Here is a 20583-nt window from a genome sequence, read left to right on the forward strand (position 1 = left end):
GAGGATGTAGAAAAGAATGTTTTTTTCGATTGTAGCTCTAGAAAATCATCTAGAAAAGAGTTGTTTCTGGAAAGAAGACGTAGAAAAGTTTCTAGAAAATCATTTTCTAGAATGAGGCACTCGAAAAGAATCTACAAAAACTTTGTTTCTAGAGAGATGATCCAGAAAAGAATCGAGAATAGTTACTTTTCTAAATTGAGGCTCTAGAAAATAATCTAGAAAATAGTTGTTTCTAGAGAGAGGATCCAGAAAATAATGATTTTTAGGTTGCAGCTCTAGAAAATCAACTGGAAAAGATTTGTTTCTAGATAGAAGACCTAGAAAAGTATCTAGAAAATAATTTTCTGGAATGAGGCACTCGAAAAGAATCTACAAAAACTTTGTTTCTAGAGAGATGATCCAGAAAAAAATCGAGAATAGTAACTTTTCTAGATTGAAGCTCTAGAAAATAATCTAGAAAATAGTTGTTTCTAGAGAGAGGATCCAGAAAAGAATGATTTTTAGATTGCAGATCTAGAAAATCACCTGGAAAAGATTTGTTTCTAGAGAGAAGACCTAGAAAGGTATCTAGAAAATCATTTTCTAGAATGAGGCACTCGAGAAGAATCTACAAAAACTTTGTTTCTAGGGAGATGATCCAGAAAAGAATCGAGAATAGTAACTTTTGTAGATTGACGCTCTAGAAAATTATCTGAAAATCGTTTTTTCTAGAGAGAGGATGCAGAAAAGAATGATTTTTAGATTGCAGCTCGAGAGAATCATCTAGAAAAGATTTGTTTCTATAAAGAAGAAATAGAAAATCATCTAGAAAATCATTTTCTAGAAGATGGCACTAGAAAAGAATTTACAAAAACTTTGTTTCTATAGAGATCTATAAAAAATCTAGAAAAGTATGTTTTTCTAGATTGAGGCTCTAGAAAAGAATCTAGAAAAGTGTTGTTCCTATAGAGAGGATCCAGAAAAGAATAAAAAAATATTTTCTGGAATGGGGCTCTAGTTAAGAATTTAGAAAAGATCTGTTTCTAGAGAGATGATGAAGAAAAGGATCTAGAAAAATGTTATCGAGAATGGGGCTCTAGGAAAGAATCTGCAAATCGTAGTTTCAAAAGAGATGATGCATAAAAGAATCGAGAAAAGTACGTGTTCTGGATTGAGTTTCTAGAAAATCATCCAGAAAAGCCGTGTTTCTAGAGAGATGATCCAGAAAAGAATCTAGAAAAGTACAATTTCTAGACTGAGGCTCTAGAAAAGAATCTAGAAAAGAGTTGTTTCTAGAGAGAGGATCTAGAAAAGAATGTTTTTTCGATTGCAGCTCTAGAAAATCATCTAGAAAAGATTTGTTTCTAGAAAAAAGACGTAGAAAAGTTTCTAGAAAATCATTTTCTAGAATGAGGCACTCGAAAAGAATCTACAAAAACTTTGTTTCTAGAGAGATGATCCAGAAAAGAATAGAGAATAGTAAGTTTTCTAGATTGAGGCTCTAGAAAATAATCTAGAAAATAGTTGTTTCTAGAGAGAGGATCCAGGAAAGAATGATTTTTAGATTGCAGCTCTAAAAAATCAACTGGAAAAGATTTGTTTCTAGAGAGAAGACCTAGAAAATTATCTAGAAAATCATTTTCTAGAATGAGGCACTCGAGAAGAATCTACAAAAAAATTGTTTCTAGAGAGATGATCCAGAAAACAATCGAGAATAGTAACTTTTGTAGATTGACTCTCTAGAAAATTATCTAGAAAATAGTTGTTTCTAGAGAGAGGATGCAGAAAAGAATGATTTTTAGATTTCAGCTCGAGAGAATCTTCTAGAAAAGATTTGTTTCTAGAAAGAAGAAAAAGAAAATCATCTAGAAAATCATTTTCTAGAAGGTGGCACTAGAAAAGAATTTACAAAAACTTTGTTTATAGGAAGATGATCCATAAAAGAATCTAGAAAAATAAGTTTTCTAGATTGAGGCTCTTGAAAAGAATCTAGAAAAGAGTTGGTTCTAGAGAAAGGATCTAGAAAAGAATGTTTTTTTTCGATTGCAGCTCTAGAAAATCATCTAGAAAAGATTTGTTTCTAGAAAGAAGACGTAGAAAAGTTTCTAGAAAATCATTTTCTAGAAGGTGGCACTAGAAAAGAATTTACAAAAACTTTGTTTCTAGCGAGATCCATAAAAAATGTAGAAAAGTATGTTTTCTAGATTGCGGCTCTAGAAAAGAATCTAGAAAAGAGTTGTGTCTAGAGATAGGATCTAGAAACGAATGTTTTTTCGATTGCAGCTCTAGAAAATCATCTAGAAAAGTGTTGTTTCTAGAAAGAAGACGTAGAAAAGTTTCTAGAAAATCATTTTCTAGAATGAGGCACTCGAAAAGAATCTATAAAAACTTTGTTTCTAGAGAGATGATCCATAAAAGAATCGAGAATAGTAACTTTTCTAGATTGAGGCTCTAGAAAAGAATCTAGAAAAGAGTTGTTTCTAGAGAGAGGATCCAGAAAAGAATGAGTTTTAGATTGCAGCTCTAGAAAATCAACTGGAAAAGATTTGTTTCTAGAGATAAGACCAAGCAAAGTATCTAGAAAATCATGTTTTAGAAGGTGACACTAGAAAAGAATGTACAAAAATTTGTTTATACAGAGATGATCCATAAAAGAATCTAGAAAAGTAAGTTTTCTAGATTGAGGCTCTTGAAAAGGATCTAGAAAAGAGTTGTTTCTAGAGAGAGGATCTAGAAAAGAATCTAGAAAAGAGTGGTTTCTAGAGAGAGGATCTAGAAAAGAATGTGTTTTCGATTGCAGCTCTAGAAAATCATGTAGAAAAGTTTTCTTTCTAGAAAGAAGACGTAGAAAAGTTTCTAGAAAATCATTTTACAGAAGGTGGCACTAGAAAAGAATTTACAAAAACTTTGATTCTAGAGAGATCCATGAAAAATCTAGAAAAGTATGTTTTCTCGATTGAGGCTCTAGAAAAGAATCTAGAGAAGAGCTGTTCCTAGAGAGAAGAACCAGAAAAGAATCTTGAAAATTGTTTTCTTGAATGGGTTCTAGTAAAGAATCTGGAGAAGAGCTGTTTCTAGAGAGATGATGAAGAAAAGGATCTAGAAAAATGTTATCGAGAATGGGGCTCTAGGAAAGAATCTCCAAATCGTAGTTTCAAAAGAGATGACGCATAAAAGAATCTAGAAAAGTACGTGTTCTAGATTGAGTTTCTAAAAATCATCTAAAAAAGCCGTGTTTCTAGAGAGATGATCCATAAAAGAATCTAGAAAAGTACAATTTCTACACTGAGGCTATAGAAAAGAATCTAGAAAAGAGTTGTTTCTTGAGAGAGGATCGAGAAAGGAATGTTATTTCGATTGTAGCTCTAGAAAATCATCTAGAAAAGATTTGTTTCTAGAAAGAAGACGTAGAAAAGTTTCTAGAAAATCATTTTCTAGAATGAGGCACTCGAAAAAAATCTACAAAAACTTTGTTTCTAGAGAGATGATCCCTAAAAGAATCGAGAATAGTAACTTTTCTAGATTGAGGCTCTAGAAAATAATCTAGAAAATAGTTGTTTCTAGAGAGAGGATCCAGGAAAAAATGATTTTTAGATTGCAGCTCTAGAAAATCAACAGGAAGAGATTTGTTTCTAGAGAGAAGACCAAGAAAAGTATCTAGAAAATCATGTTTTAGAAGGTGACGCTAGAAAAGAATGTACAAAAATTTGTTTATAGAGAGATAATGCATAAAAAATCTAGAAAAGTAAGTTTTCTAGATTGAGGCTCTAGAAAAGAATCTAGAAAAGAGTTGTTTCTAGAGAGAGGATCCAGAAAAGAATGTTTTTTCGATTGTAGCTCTAGGAAATCATCTAGAAAAGTGTTGTTTCTAGAAAGAAGACGTAGAAAAGTTTGTAGAAAATCATTTTCTAGAATGAGGCACTCGAAAAGAATCTACAAAAACTTTGTTTCTAGAGAGATGATCCATAAAAGAATCGAGAATAGTAACTTTTTTGGATTGAGGCTCTAGAAAATAATCTAGAAAATAGTTGTTTCTAGAGAGAGGATCCAGAAAAGAATGATTTTTAGATTGCAGCTCTAGAAAATCAACTGGAAAAGATTTGTTTCTAGAGAGAAGACCTAGAAAAGTATCTACAAAATCATGGTTTAGAAGGTGACACTAGAACAGAAGGTACAAAAATTTGTTTATAGAGAGATGATCCATAAAAGAATCTAGAAAAGTAAGTTTCCTAGATTGAGGCTCTAGAAAAGAATCTAGAAAAGAGTTGTTTCTAGAGAGAGGATCTAGAAAAGAATGTATTTTTTCGATTGCAGCTCTAGAAAATCATCTAGAAAAGACTTGTTTCTAGAAAGAAGACGTAGAAAAGTTTCTAGAAAATCATTTTCTAGAAGGTGGCACTAGAAAAGAATTTACAAAAACCTTGATTCTAGAGAGATCCATAAAAAATCTAGAAAAGTATGTTTTCTAGATTGAGGCTCTAGAAAAGAATCTAGAGAAGAGCTGTTCCTAGAGAGAAGAAACAGAAAAGAATCTTGAAAAATGTTTTCTTGAATGGGTTCTAGTAAAGAATCTGGAGAAGAGCTGTTTCTAGAGAGATGATGAAGAAAAGGATCTAGAAAAATGTTATCGAAAATGGGGCTCTAGGAAAGAATCTCCAAATCGTAGTTTCAAAAGAGATGATGCATAAAAGAATCTAGAAAAGTACGTGTTCTAGATTGAGTTTCTAAAAAATCATCTAGAAAACCCGTGTTTCTAGAGAGATGATCCATAAAAGAATCTAGAAAAGTACAATTTCTAGACTGAGGCTCTAGAAAAGTATCTAGAAAAGAGTTGTTTCTAGAGAGAGGATCTGGAAAGGAATGTTATTTCGATTGCAGCTCTAGAAAATCATCTAGAAAAGATTTGTTTCTGTAAAGAAGACGTAGAAAAGTTTCTAGAAAATCATTTTCTAGAATGAAGCACTCGAAAAGAATCTACAAAAACTTTGTTTCTAGAGAGATGATCCATAAAAGAATCGAGAATAGAACTTTTCTAGATTGAGGCTCTAGAAAATAATCTAGAAAATAGTTGTTTCTAGAGAGAGGATCCAGAAAAGAATGATTTTTAGATTGCAGCTCTAGAAAATCAACTGGAAAAGATTTGTTTCTAGAGAGAAGACCAAGAAAAGTATCTAGAAAATCATGATTTAGAAGGTGACGCTAAAAAAGAATGTACAAAAATTTGTTTATAGAGAGGTGATGCATAAAAAATCTAGAAAAGTAAGTTTTCTAGATTGAGGCTCCAGAAGGAATCTAGAAAAGAGTTGTTTCTAGAGATAGGATCCAGAAAAGAATGATTTTTAGATTGCAGCTCTAGAAAATCAACTGGAAAAGATTTGTTTCTAGAGAGAAGACCTAGAAAAGCATCTACAAAATCATGGTTTAGAAGGTGACACTAGAACAGAAGGTACAAAAATTTGTTTATAGAGAGATGATCCATAAAAGAATCTAGAAAAGTAAGTTTTCTAGATTGAGGCTCTAGAAAAGAATCTGGGAAAGAGTTGTGTCTAGAGATAGGATCTAGGAAAGAATGTTTTTTGAATTGCAGCTCTAGAAAATCATCTAGAAAAGATTTGTTTCTAGAAAGAAGACGTAGAAAAATTTCTAGAAAATCATTTTCTAGAAGGTGGCACTCGAAAAGAATTTACAAAAACTTTCTTTCTAGCGAGATCCCTAAAAAATGTAGAAAAGTATGTTTTCTAGATTGAGGCTCTAGAAAAGAATCTAGGAAAGAGTTGTGTCTAGAGATAGGATCTAGGAAAGAATGTTTTTTCGATTGCAGCTCTAGAAAATGATCTAGAAAAGTGTTGTTTCTAAGAAGAAGACATAGAAAAGTTTCTAGAAAATCATTTTCTAGAATGAGGCACTCGAAAAGAATCTACAAAAACTTTGTTTCTAGAGAGATGATCCATAAAAGAATCGAGAATAGTAACTTTTCTAGATTGAGGCTCTAGAAAACAATCTAGAAAATAGTTGTTTCTAGAGAGAGGATCCAGGAAAGAAGGATTTTTAGATTGCAGCTCTATAAAATCAACTGGAAAAGATTTGTTTCTAGAGAGAAGACCTAGAAAATTATCTAGAAAATCATTTTCTAGAATGAGGCACTCGAGAAGAATCTACAAAAACTTTGTTTCTAGAGAGATGATCCAGAAAAGAATCGAGAATAGTAACTTTTCTAGATTGAGGCTCTAGAAAATTATCTAGAAAATAGTTGTTTCAAGAGAGAGGATGCAGAAAAGAATGATTTTTAGATTTCAGCTCGAGAGAATCATCTAGAAAAGATTTGTTTCTAGAAAGAAGAAATAGAAAATCATCTAGAAAATCATTTTCTAGAAGGTGGCACTACAAAAGAATTTCCAAAAACTTTGATTCTAGAGAGATCCATAAAAAAATGTAGAAAAGTATGTTTTCTAGATTGAGGCTCTAGAAAAGAATCTAGAAAAGAGTTGTTTCTAGAGAGAGGATCCAGGAAGAATGATTTTTAGATTGCAGCTCTAGAAAATCATCTAGAAAAGATTTGTTTCTAGAGAGAAGACCTAGAAAAGTATCTAGAAAATCATGTTTTAGAAGGTGACACTAGAACAGAAGGTACAAAAATTTGTTTATAGAGACATGATCCATAAAAGAATCAAGAAAAGTAAGTTTTCTAGATTGAGGCTCTAGAAAAGTATCTAGAAAAGAGTTGTTTCTAGAGAGAGGATCTAGAAAAGAATGTTTTTTCGATTGCAGCTCTAGAAAATCATCTAGAAAAGAGTTGTTTCTAGAAAGAAGACGTAGAAAAGTTTCTACAAATTCATTTTCTAGAATGAGGCACTCGAAAATAATCTACAAAAACTTTGTTTCTACAGAGATGATCCATAAAAGAATCGAGAATAGTAACTTTTCTAGATTGAGGCTCTAGAAAAGAATCTAGAAAAGAGTTGTTTCTAGAGAGAGGATCCAGGAAGAATGATTTTTAGATTGCAGCTCTAGAAAATCAACTGGAAAACATTTGTTTCTAGAGAGAAGACCTAGAAAAGTATCTAGAAAATCATGTTTTAGAAGGTGACTCTAGAAAAGAATGTACAAAAATTTGCTTATAAAGAGATGATCCATAAAAAATCTAGAAAAGTATGTGTTCTAGATTGAGGCTCTAGAAAAGAATCTAGAAAAGAGTTGTTTCTAGAGATAGGATCTAGAAAAGAATGTTTTTTCGTTTGCAGCTCTAGAAAGTAATCAAGAAAAGATTTCTTTCTTGAAAGAAGACGTAGAAAATTTTCTAGAAAATCATTTTCTAGAAGGTGGCACTAGAAAAGAATTTCTAAAAACGTTGATTCTCGAGAGATCCATAAAAAAGCTAGAAAAGTATGTTTTCTAGATTGAGGCTCTATAAAAGAATCTAGAAAAGAGTTGTTTCTAGAAAGAGCATCTAGAAAAGAATGTTTTTTCGATTGCAGCTCTAGAAAGTCATCTAGAAAAGATTTCTTTCTAGAAATAAGACGTAGAAAAGTTTCTAGAAAATCATTTTCTAGAAGGTGGCACTAGAAAAGAATTTACAAAAACTTTGATTGTAGAGAGATCCATAAAAAATCTAGAAAAGTATGTTTTCTAGATTGAGGCTCTAGAAAAGAATCTAGAAAAGAGTTGTTTCTAGAGAGAGGATCTAGAAAACAATGTTTTTTCGATTGCAGCTCTAGAAAATCATCTAGAAAAGATTTGTTTCTAAAAAAAAGACGTAGAAAAGTTTCTAGAAAATCATTTTCTAGAATGAGGCACTCGAAAAGAATCTACAAAAACTTTGTTTCTAGAGAGATGATCGATAAAAGAATCGAGAATAGTAACTTTTCTAGATTGAGGCTCTAGAAAATAATCTAGAAAATAGTTGTTTCTAGAGAGAGGATCCAGGAAAGAATGATTTTTAGATTGCACCTCTAGAAAGTCATCTAGAAAAGATTTCTTTCTAGAAAGAAGACGTAGAAAAGTTTCTAGAAAATCATTTTCTAGAACGTGGCACTAGAAAAGAATTTACAAACACTTTGATTCTAGAGAGATCCATAAAAAATGTAGAAAAGTATGTTTTCTAGATTGAGGCTCTAGAAAAGAATCTAGAAAAGAGTTGTTACTAGAGATAGGATCTAGAAAAGAATGTTTTTTCGATTGCAGCTCTAGAAAATCATCTAGAAAAGATTTGTTTCTTGAAAGAAGACGTAGAAAAGTTTCTAGAAAATCATTTTCTAGAATGAGGCACTCGAAAAGAATCTACAAAAACTTTGTTTCTAGAGAGATGATCCAGAAAAGAATCGAGAATAGTAACTTTTTTAGATTGAGGCTCTAGAAAATAATCTAGAAAATAGTTGTTTCTAGAGAGAGGATCCAGGAAAGAATGATTTTTAGATTGCAGCTCTAGAAAGTCATCTAGAAAAGATTTCTTTCTAGAAAGAAGACGTAGAAAAGTTTCTAGAAAATCATTTTCTAGAACGTGGCACTAGAAAAGAATTTACAAACACTTTGATTCTAGAGAGATCCATAAAAAATGTAGAAAAGTATGTTTTCTAGATTGAGGCTCTAGAAAAGAATCTAGGAAAGAGTTGTGTCTAGAGATAGGATCTAGAAAAGAATGTTTTTTCGATTGCAGCTCTAGAAAATCATCTAGAAAAGATTTGTTTCTTGAAAGAAGACGTAAAAAAGTTTCTAGAAAATCATTTTCTAGAATGAGGAACTCGAAAAGAATCTACAAAAACTTTGTTTCTAGAGAGATGATCCAGAAAAGAATCGAGAATAGTAACTTTTCTAGATTGAGGCTCTAGAAAATAATCTAGAAAATAGTTGTTTCTAGAGAGAGGATCCAGGAAAGAATGATTTTTAGATTGCAGGTCTAGAAAATCAACTGGAAGAGATTTTTTTCTAGAGAGAAGACCTAGAAAATTATCTAGAAAATCATTTTCTAGAATGAGGCACTCGAGAAGAATCTACAAAAAATTTGTTTCTAGAGAGATGATCCAGAAAAGAATCGAGAATAGTAACTTTTGTAGATTGACGCTCTAGAAAATTATCTAGAAAATAGTTGTTTCTAGAGAGAGGATGCAGAAAAGAATGATTTAAGATTTCAGCTCGAGAGAATCATCTAGAAAAGATTTGTTTCTAGAAAGAAGAAATAGAAAATCATCTAGAAAATCATTTTCTATAAGGTGGCACTAGAAAAGAATTTACAAAAACTTTGTTTCTAACGAGATCCACAAAAAATCTAGAAAAGTATGTTTTCTAGATTGAGGCTCTAGAAAAGAATCTAGAAAAGAGTTGTTTCTAGAGAGAGGATCTAGAAAAGAAAGCTTTTTAGATATCATGCCCAGAAAATCATCTAGCAAAGATTTGTTTCCCGAAAGACCTAGAAAATTATCTAGAAAATCATTTTCTGGAAGGTGGCACTAGAAAAGAATTTACAGAAACTTTGTTTCTAGTGAGATCCATTAAAAAATCTAGAAAAGTAAGTTTTCTAGATGGAGGCTCTAGAAAAGTATTTAGAAAAGAGTTGTTTCTAGAGAGAGGATGCAGAAAAGAATGATTTTTAGATTGCAGCTCTAGAAAATCAACTGGAAAAGATTTGTTTCTAGAGAGAAGACCTAGAAAAGTATCTAGAAAATCATGTTTTAGAAGGTGACTCTAGAAAAGAATGTACAAAAATTTGTTTATAAAGAGATGATCCATAAAAGAATCTAGAAAAGTAAGTTTTCTAGATTGAGGCTCTAGAAAAGAATCTAGAAAAGAGTTGTTTCTAGAGAGAGGATGCAGAAAAGAATGATTTTTAGATTGCAGCTCTAGAAAATCAACTGGAAAAGATTTGTTTCTAGAGAGAAGACCTAGAAAAGTATCTAGAAAATCATGTTTTAGAAGGTGACAGTAGAAAAGAATGTACAAAAATTTGTTTATAGAGAGATGATCCATAAAAGAATCTAGAAAAGTAAGTTTTCTAGATTGAGGCTCCAGAAGGAATCTAGAAAAGAGGTGTTCCTTGAGAGAGGATCCAGAAAAGAATCTTAAAAAATGTTTTCTTAAATGGGTTCTAAAAAGAATCTGGAGAAGAGTTGTTTCTAGAGAGGTGATGAAGAAAAAGATCCAGAAAAAATGTTATCGTGAATCGGGATCTAGGAAAGAATCTCCAAATTGTTGATTCAAAAGAGATGATGCATAAAAGAATCTAGAAAAGTACGTGTTCTAGATTGATTTTCTAGAAAATCATCTAGAAAAGCCGTGTTTCTAGAGAGATGATCCATAAAAGAATCTAGAAAAGTACAACTTCTAGACTGAGGCTCTAGAAAAGAATCTAGAAAAGAGTTGTTTCTAGAGAGAGGATCTAGAAAAGAATGTTTTTTCAATTGCAGCTCTAGGAAATCATCTAGAAAAGTGTTTCTAGAAAGAAGACGTAGAAAATTTTCTAGAAAATCATTTTCTAGAATGAGGCACTCGAAAAGAATCTACAAAAACTTTGTTTCTAGAGAGATGATCCATAAAAGAATCGAGAATAGTAACTTTTCTAGATTGAGGCTCTAGAAAATAATCTAGAAAATAGTTGTTTCTAGAGAGAGGATCCAGAAAAGAATGATTTTTAGATTGCAGCTCTAGAAAATCAACTGGAAAAGATTTGTTTCTAGAGAGAAGACCAAGAAAAGTATCTAGAAAATCATGTTTTAGAAGGTGACGCTAGAAAAGAATGTACAAAAATTTGTTTATAGAGAGATAATGCATAAAAAATCTAGAAAAGTAAGTTTTCTAGATTGAGGCTCTAGAAAAGAATCTAGAAAAGAGTTGTTTCTAGAGAGAGGATCCAGAAAAGAATGTTTTTTCGATTGTAGCTCTAGGAAATCATCTAGAAAAGTGTTGTTTCTAGAAAGAAGACGTAGAAAAGTTTGTAGAAAATCATTTTCTAGAATGAGGCACTCGAAAAGAATCTACAAAAACTTTGTTTCTAGAGAGATGATCCATAAAAGAATCGAGAATAGTAACTTTTTTGGATTGAGGCTCTAGAAAATAATCTAGAAAATAGTTGTTTCTAGAGAGAGGATCCAGAAAAGAATGATTTTTAGATTGCAGCTCTAGAAAATCAACTGGAAAAGATTTGTTTCTAGAGAGAAGACCTAGAAAAGTATCTACAAAATCATGGTTTAGAAGGTGACACTAGAACAGAAGGTACAAAAATTTGTTTATAGAGAGATGATCCATAAAAGAATCTAGAAAAGTAAGTTTCCTAGATTGAGGCTCTAGAAAAGAATCTAGAAAAGAGTTGTTTCTAGAGAGAGGATCTAGAAAAGAATGTATTTTTTCGATTGCAGCTCTAGAAAATCATCTAGAAAAGACTTGTTTCTAGAAAGAAGACGTAGAAAAGTTTCTAGAAAATCATTTTCTAGAAGGTGGCACTAGAAAAGAATTTACAAAAACCTTGATTCTAGAGAGATCCATAAAAAATCTAGAAAAGTATGTTTTCTAGATTGAGGCTCTAGAAAAGAATCTAGAGAAGAGCTGTTCCTAGAGAGAAGAAACAGAAAAGAATCTTGAAAAATGTTTTCTTGAATGGGTTCTAGTAAAGAATCTGGAGAAGAGCTGTTTCTAGAGAGATGATGAAGAAAAGGATCTAGAAAAATGTTATCGAAAATGGGGCTCTAGGAAAGAATCTCCAAATCGTAGTTTCAAAAGAGATGATGCATAAAAGAATCTAGAAAAGTACGTGTTCTAGATTGAGTTTCTAAAAAATCATCTAGAAAACCCGTGTTTCTAGAGAGATGATCCATAAAAGAATCTAGAAAAGTACAATTTCTAGACTGAGGCTCTAGAAAAGTATCTAGAAAAGAGTTGTTTCTAGAGAGAGGATCTGGAAAGGAATGTTATTTCGATTGCAGCTCTAGAAAATCATCTAGAAAAGATTTGTTTCTGTAAAGAAGACGTAGAAAAGTTTCTAGAAAATCATTTTCTAGAATGAAGCACTCGAAAAGAATCTACAAAAACTTTGTTTCTAGAGAGATGATCCATAAAAGAATCGAGAATAGAACTTTTCTAGATTGAGGCTCTAGAAAATAATCTAGAAAATAGTTGTTTCTAGAGAGAGGATCCAGAAAAGAATGATTTTTAGATTGCAGCTCTAGAAAATCAACTGGAAAAGATTTGTTTCTAGAGAGAAGACCAAGAAAAGTATCTAGAAAATCATGATTTAGAAGGTGACGCTAAAAAAGAATGTAAAAAAATTTGTTTATAGAGAGGTGATGCATAAAAAATCTAGAAAAGTAAGTTTTCTAGATTGAGGCTCCAGAAGGAATCTAGAAAAGAGTTGTTTCTAGAGATAGGATCCAGAAAAGAATGATTTTTAGATTGCAGCTCTAGAAAATCAACTGGAAAAGATTTGTTTCTAGAGAGAAGACCTAGAAAAGCATCTACAAAATCATGGTTTAGAAGGTGACACTAGAACAGAAGGTACAAAAATTTGTTTATAGAGAGATGATCCATAAAAGAATCTAGAAAAGTAAGTTTTCTAGATTGAGGCTCTAGAAAAGAATCTGGGAAAGAGTTGTGTCTAGAGATAGGATCTAGGAAAGAATGTTTTTTGAATTGCAGCTCTAGAAAATCATCTAGAAAAGATTTGTTTCTAGAAAGAAGACGTAGAAAAATTTCTAGAAAATCATTTTCTAGAAGGTGGCACTCGAAAAGAATTTACAAAAACTTTCTTTCTAGCGAGATCCCTAAAAAATGTAGAAAAGTATGTTTTCTAGATTGAGGCTCTAGAAAAGAATCTAGGAAAGAGTTGTGTCTAGAGATAGGATCTAGGAAAGAATGTTTTTTCGATTGCAGCTCTAGAAAATGATCTAGAAAAGTGTTGTTTCTAAGAAGAAGACATAGAAAAGTTTCTAGAAAATCATTTTCTAGAATGAGGCACTCGAAAAGAATCTACAAAAACTTTGTTTCTAGAGAGATGATCCATAAAAGAATCGAGAATAGTAACTTTTCTAGATTGAGGCTCTAGAAAACAATCTAGAAAATAGTTGTTTCTAGAGAGAGGATCCAGGAAAGAAGGATTTTTAGATTGCAGCTCTATAAAATCAACTGGAAAAGATTTGTTTCTAGAGAGAAGACCTAGAAAATTATCTAGAAAATCATTTTCTAGAATGAGGCACTCGAGAAGAATCTACAAAAACTTTGTTTCTAGAGAGATGATCCAGAAAAGAATCGAGAATAGTAACTTTTCTAGATTGAGGCTCTAGAAAATTATCTAGAAAATAGTTGTTTCAAGAGAGAGGATGCAGAAAAGAATGATTTTTAGATTTCAGCTCGAGAGAATCATCTAGAAAAGATTTGTTTCTAGAAAGAAGAAATAGAAAATCATCTAGAAAATCATTTTCTAGAAGGTGGCACTACAAAAGAATTTCCAAAAACTTTGATTCTAGAGAGATCCATAAAAAAATGTAGAAAAGTATGTTTTCTAGATTGAGGCTCTAGAAAAGAATCTAGAAAAGAGTTGTTTCTAGAGAGAGGATCCAGGAAGAATGATTTTTAGATTGCAGCTCTAGAAAATCATCTAGAAAAGATTTGTTTCTAGAGAGAAGACCTAGAAAAGTATCTAGAAAATCATGTTTTAGAAGGTGACACTAGAACAGAAGGTACAAAAATTTGTTTATAGAGACATGATCCATAAAAGAATCAAGAAAAGTAAGTTTTCTAGATTGAGGCTCTAGAAAAGTATCTAGAAAAGAGTTGTTTCTAGAGAGAGGATCTAGAAAAGAATGTTTTTTCGATTGCAGCTCTAGAAAATCATCTAGAAAAGAGTTGTTTCTAGAAAGAAGACGTAGAAAAGTTTCTACAAATTCATTTTCTAGAATGAGGCACTCGAAAATAATCTACAAAAACTTTGTTTCTACAGAGATGATCCATAAAAGAATCGAGAATAGTAACTTTTCTAGATTGAGGCTCTAGAAAAGAATCTAGAAAAGAGTTGTTTCTAGAGAGAGGATCCAGGAAGAATGATTTTTAGATTGCAGCTCTAGAAAATCAACTGGAAAACATTTGTTTCTAGAGAGAAGACCTAGAAAAGTATCTAGAAAATCATGTTTTAGAAGGTGACTCTAGAAAAGAATGTACAAAAATTTGCTTATAAAGAGATGATCCATAAAAAATCTAGAAAAGTATGTGTTCTAGATTGAGGCTCTAGAAAAGAATCTAGAAAAGAGTTGTTTCTAGAGATAGGATCTAGAAAAGAATGTTTTTTCGTTTGCAGCTCTAGAAAGTAATCAAGAAAAGATTTCTTTCTTGAAAGAAGACGTAGAAAATTTTCTAGAAAATCATTTTCTAGAAGGTGGCACTAGAAAAGAATTTCTAAAAACGTTGATTCTCGAGAGATCCATAAAAAATCTAGAAAAGTATGTTTTCTAGATTGAGGCTCTATAAAAGAATCTAGAAAAGAGTTGTTTCTAGAAAGAGGATCTAGAAAAGAATGTTTTTTCGATTGCAGCTCTAGAAAGTCATCTAGAAAAGATTTCTTTCTAGAAAGAAGACGTAGAAAAGTTTCTAGAAAATCATGTTTTAGAAGGTGACAGTAGAAAAGAATGTACAAAAATTTGTTTATAGAGAGATGATCCATAAAAGAATCTAGAAAAGTAAGTTTTCTAGATTGAGGCTCCAGAAGGAATCTAGAAAAGAGGTGTTCCTTGAGAGAGGATCCAGAAAAGAATCTCAAAAAATGTTTTCTTAAATGGGTTCTAAAAAGAATCTGGAGAAGAGTTGTTTCTAGAGAGGTGATGAAGAAAAAGATCCAGAAAAAATGTTATCGTGAATCGGGATCTAGGAAAGAATCTCCAAATTGTTGATTCAAAAGAGATGATGCATAAAAGAATCTAGAAAAGTACGTGTTCTAGATTGATTTTCTAGAAAATCATCTAGAAAAGCCGTGTTTCTAGAGAGATGATCCATAAAAGAATCTAGAAAAGTACAACTTCTAGACTGAGGCTCTAGAAAAGAATCTAGAAAAGAGTTGTTTCTAGAGAGAGGATCTAGAAAAGAATGTTTTTTCAATTGCAGCTCTAGGAAATCATCTAGAAAAGTGTTTCTAGAAAGAAGACGTAGAAAATTTTCTAGAAAATCATTTTCTAGAATGAGGCACTCGAAAAGAATCTACAAAAACTTTGTTTCTAGAGAGATGATCCATAAAAGAATCGAGAATAGTAACTTTTCTAGATTGAGGCTCTAGAAAATAATCTAGAAAATAGTTGTTTCTAGAGAGAGGATCCAGAAAAGAATGATTTTTAGATTGCAGCTCTAGAAAATCAACTGGAAAACATTTGTTTCTAGAGAGAAGACCTAGAAAAGTATCTAGAAAATCATGTTTTAGAAGGTGACTCTAGAAAAGAATGTACAAAAATTTGCTTATAAAGAGATGATCCATAAAAAATCTAGAAAAGTATGTGTTCTAGATTGAGGCTCTAGAAAAGAATCTAGAAAAGAGTTGTTTCTAGAGATAGGATCTAGAAAAGAATGTTTTTTCGTTTGCAGCTCTAGAAAGTAATCAAGAAAAGATTTCTTTCTTGAAAGAAGACGTAGAAAATTTTCTAGAAAATCATTTTCTAGAAGGTGGCACTAGAAAAGAATTTCTAAAAACGTTGATTCTCGAGAGATCCATAAAAAATCTAGAAAAGTATGTTTTCTAGATTGAGGCTCTATAAAAGAATCTAGAAAAGAGTTGTTTCTAGAAAGAGGATCTAGAAAAGAATGTTTTTTCGATTGCAGCTCTAGAAAGTCATCTAGAAAAGATTTCTTTCTAGAAAGAAGACGTAGAAAAGTTTCTAGAAAATCATGTTTTAGAAGGTGACAGTAGAAAAGAACGTACAAAAATTTGTTTATAGAGAGATGATCCATAAAAGAATCTAGAAAAGTAAGTTTTCTAGATTGAGGCTCCAGAAGGAATCTAGAAAAGAGGTGTTCCTTGAGAGAGGATCCAGAAAAGAATCTTAAAAAATGTTTTCTTAAATGGGTTCTAAAAAGAATCTGGAGAAGAGTTGTTTCTAGAGAGGTGATGAAGAAAAAGATCCAGAAAAAATGTTATCGTGAATCGGGACCTAGGAAAGAATCTCCAAATTGTTGATTCAAAAGAGATGATGCATAAAAGAATCTAGAAAAATACGTGTTCTAGATTGATTTTCTAGAAAATCATCTAGAAAAGCCGTGTTTCTAGAGAGATGATCCATAAAAGAATCTAGAAAAGTACAACTTCTAGACTGAGGCTCTAGAAAAGAATCTAGAAAAGAGTTGTTTCTAGAGAGAGGATCTAGAAAAGAATGTTTTTTCAATTGCAGCTCTAGGAAATCATCTAGAAAAGTGTTTCTAGAAAGAAGACGTAGAAAATTTTCTAGAAAATCATTTTCTAGAATGAGGCACTCGAAAAGAATCTACAAAAACTTTGTTTCTAGAGAGATGATCCATAAAAGAATCGAGAATAGTAACTTTTCTAGATTGAGGCTCTAGAAAATAATCTAGAAAATAGTTGTTTCTAGAGAGAGGATCCAGAAAAGAATGATTTTTAGATTGCAGCTCTAGAAAATCAACTGGAAAAGATTTGTTTCTAGAGAGAAGACTAAGAAAAGTATCTAGAAAATCATGTTTTAGAAGGTGACGCTAGAAAAGAATGTACAAAAATTTGTTTATAGAGAGATAATGCATAAAAAATCTAGAAAAGTAAGTTTTCTAGATTGAGGCTCTAGAAAAGAATCTAGAAAAGAGTTGTTTCTAGAGAGAGGATCCAGAAAAGAATGTTTTTTCGATTGTAGCTCTAGGAAATCATCTAGAAAAGTGTTGTTTCTAGAAAGAAGACGTAGAAAAGTTTGTAGAAAATCATTTTCTAGAATGAGGCACTCGAAAAGAATCTACAAAAACTTTGTTTCTAGAGAGATGATCCATAAAAGAATCGAGAATAGTAACTTTTTTGGATTGAGGCTCTAGAAAATAATCTAGAAAATAGTTGTTTCTAGAGAGAGGATCCAGAAAAGAATGATTTTTAGATTGCAGCTCTAGAAAATCAACTGGAAAAGATTTGTTTCTAGAGAGAAGACCTAGAAAAGTATCTACAAAATCATGGTTTAGAAGGTGACACTAGAACAGAAGGTACAAAAATTTGTTTATAGAGAGATGATCCATAAAAGAATCTAGAAAAGTAAGTTTCCTAGATTGAGGCTCTAGAAAAGAATCTAGAAAAGAGTTGTTTCTAGAGAGAGGATCTAGAAAAGAATGTATTTTTTCGATTGCAGCTCTAGAAAATCATCTAGAAAAGACTTGTTTCTAGAAAGAAGACGTAGAAAAGTTTCTAGAAAATCATTTTCTAGAAGGTGGCACTAGAAAAGAATTTACAAAAACCTTGATTCTAGAGAGATCCATAAAAAATCTAGAAAAGTATGTTTTCTAGATTGAGGCTCTAGAAAAGAATCTAGAGAAGAGCTGTTCCTAGAGAGAAGAAACAGAAAAGAATCTTGAAAAATGTTTTCTTGAATGGGTTCTAGTAAAGAATCTGGAGAAGAGCTGTTTCTAGAGAGATGATGAAGAAAAGGATCTAGAAAAATGTTATCGAAAATGGGGCTCTAGGAAAGAATCTCCAAATCGTAGTTTCAAAAGAGATGATGCATAAAAGAATCTAGAAAAGTACGTGTTCTAGATTGAGTTTCTAAAAAATCATCTAGAAAACCCGTGTTTCTAGAGAGATGATCCATAAAAGAATCTAGAAAAGTACAATTTCTAGACTGAGGCTCTAGAAAAGTATCTAGAAAAGAGTTGTTTCTAGAGAGAGGATCTGGAAAGGAATGTTATTTCGATTGCAGCTCTAGAAAATCATCTAGAAAAGATTTGTTTCTGTAAAGAAGACGTAGAAAAGTTTCTAGAAAATCATTTTCTAGAATGAAGCACTCGAAAAGAATCTACAAAAACTTTGTTTCTAGAGAGATGATCCATAAAAGAATCGAGAATAGAACTTTTCTAGATTGAGGCTCTAGAAAATAATCTAGAAAATAGTTGTTTCTAGAGAGAGGATCCAGAAAAGAATGATTTTTAGATTGCAGCTCTAGAAAATCAACTGGAAAAGATTTGTTTCTAGAGAGAAGACCAAGAAAAGTATCTAGAAAATCATGATTTAGAAGGTGACGCTAAAAAAGAATGTACAAAAATTTGTTTATAGAGAGGTGATGCATAAAAAATCTAGAAAAGTAAGTTTTCTAGATTGAGGCTCCAGAAGGAATCTAGAAAAGAGTTGTTTCTAGAGATAGGATCCAGAAAAGAATGATTTTTAGATTGCAGCTCTAGAAAATCAACTGGAAAAGATTTGTTTCTAGAGAGAAGACCTAGAAAAGCATCTACAAAATCATGGTTTAGAAGGTGACACTAGAACAGAAGGTACAAAAATTTGTTTATAGAGAGATGATCCATAAAAGAATCTAGAAAAGTAAGTTTTCTAGATTGAGGCTCTAGAAAAGAATCTGGGAAAGAGTTGTGTCTAGAGATAGGATCTAGGAAAGAATGTTTTTTGAATTGCAGCTCTAGAAAATCATCTAGAAAAGATTTGTTTCTAGAAAGAAGACGTAGAAAAATTTCTAGAAAATCATTTTCTAGAAGGTGGCACTCGAAAAGAATTTACAAAAACTTTCTTTCTAGCGAGATCCCTAAAAAATGTAGAAAAGTATGTTTTCTAGATTGAGGCTCTAGAAAAGAATCTAGGAAAGAGTTGTGTCTAGAGATAGGATCTAGGAAAGAATGTTTTTTCGATTGCAGCTCTAGAAAATGATCTAGAAAAGTGTTGTTTCTAAGAAGAAGACATAGAAAAGTTTCTAGAAAATCATTTTCTAGAATGAGGCACTCGAAAAGAATCTACAAAAACTTTGTTTCTAGAGAGATGATCCATAAAAGAATCGAGAATAGTAACTTTTCTAGATTGAGGCTCTAGAAAACAATCTAGAAAATAGTTGTTTCTAGAGAGAGGATCCAGGAAAGAAGGATTTTTAGATTGCAGCTCTATAAAATCAACTGGAAAAGATTTGTTTCTAGAGAGAAGACCTAGAAAATTATCTAGAAAATCATTTTCTAGAATGAGGCACTCGAGAAGAATCTACAAAAACTTTGTTTCTAGAGAGATGATCCAGAAAAGAATCGAGAATAGTAACTTTTCTAGATTGAGGCTCTAGAAAATTATCTAGAAAATAGTTGTTTCAAGAGAGAGGATGCAGAAAAGAATGATTTTTAGATTTCAGCTCGAGAGAATCATCTAGAAAAGATTTGTTTCTAGAAAGAAGAAATAGAAAATCATCTAGAAAATCATTTTCTAGAAGGTGGCACTACAAAAGAATTTCCAAAAACTTTGATTCTAGAGAGATCCATAAAAAAATGTAGAAAAGTATGTTTTCTAGATTGAGGCTCTAGAAAAGAATCTAGAAAAGAGTTGTTTCTAGAGAGAGGATCCAGGAAGAATGATTTTTAGATTGCAGCTCTAGAAAATCATCTAGAAAAGATTTGTTTCTAGAGAGAAGACCTAGAAAAGTATCTAGAAAATCATGTTTTAGAAGGTGACACTAGAACAGAAGGTACAAAAATTTGTTTATAGAGACATGATCCATAAAAGAATCAAGAAAAGTAAGTTTTCTAGATTGAGGCTCTAGAAAAGTATCTAGAAAAGAGTTGTTTCTAGAGAGAGGATCTAGAAAAGAATGTTTTTTCGATTGCAGCTCTAGAAAATCATCTAGAAAAGAGTTGTTTCTAGAAAGAAGACGTAGAAAAGTTTCTACAAATTCATTTTCTAGAATGAGGCACTCGAAAATAATCTACAAAAACTTTGTTTCTACAGAGATGATCCATAAAAGAATCGAGAATAGTAACTTTTCTAGATTGAGGCTCTAGAAAAGAATCTAGAAAAGAGTTGTTTCTAGAGAGAGGATCCAGGAAGAATGATTTTTAGATTGCAGCTCTAGAAAATCAACTGGAAAACATTTGTTTCTAGAGAGAAGACCTAGAAAAGTATCTAGAAAATCATGTTTTAGAAGGTGACTCTAGAAAAGAATGTACAAAAATTTGCTTATAAAGAGATGATCCATAAAAAATCTAGAAAAGTATGTGTTCTAGATTGAGGCTCTAGAAAAGAATCTAGAAAAGAGTTGTTTCTAGAGATAGGATCTAGAAAAGAATGTTTTTTCGTTTGCAGCTCCAGAAAGTAATCAAGAAAAGATTTCTTTCTTGAAAGAAGACGTAGAAAATTTTCTAGAAAATCATTTTCTAGAAGGTGGCACTAGAAAAGAATTTCTAAAAACGTTGATTCTCGAGAGATCCATAAAAAATCTAGAAAAGTATGTTTTCTAGATTGAGGCTCTATAAAAGAATCTAGAAAAGAGTTGTTTCTAGAAAGAGGATCTAGAAAAGAATGTTTTTTCGATTGCAGCTCTAGAAAGTCATCTAGAAAAGATTTCTTTCTAGAAAGAAGACGTAGAAAAGTTTCTAGAAAATCATTTTCTAGAAGGTGGCACTAGAAAAGAATTTACAAAAACTTTGATTGTAGAGAGATCCATAAAAAATCTAGAAAAGTATGTTTTC

Source organism: Sminthopsis crassicaudata, chromosome X, assembly GCF_048593235.1.
Source record: "Sminthopsis crassicaudata isolate SCR6 chromosome X, ASM4859323v1, whole genome shotgun sequence".
Lineage (NCBI taxonomy): Eukaryota > Metazoa > Chordata > Mammalia > Dasyuromorphia > Dasyuridae > Sminthopsis > Sminthopsis crassicaudata.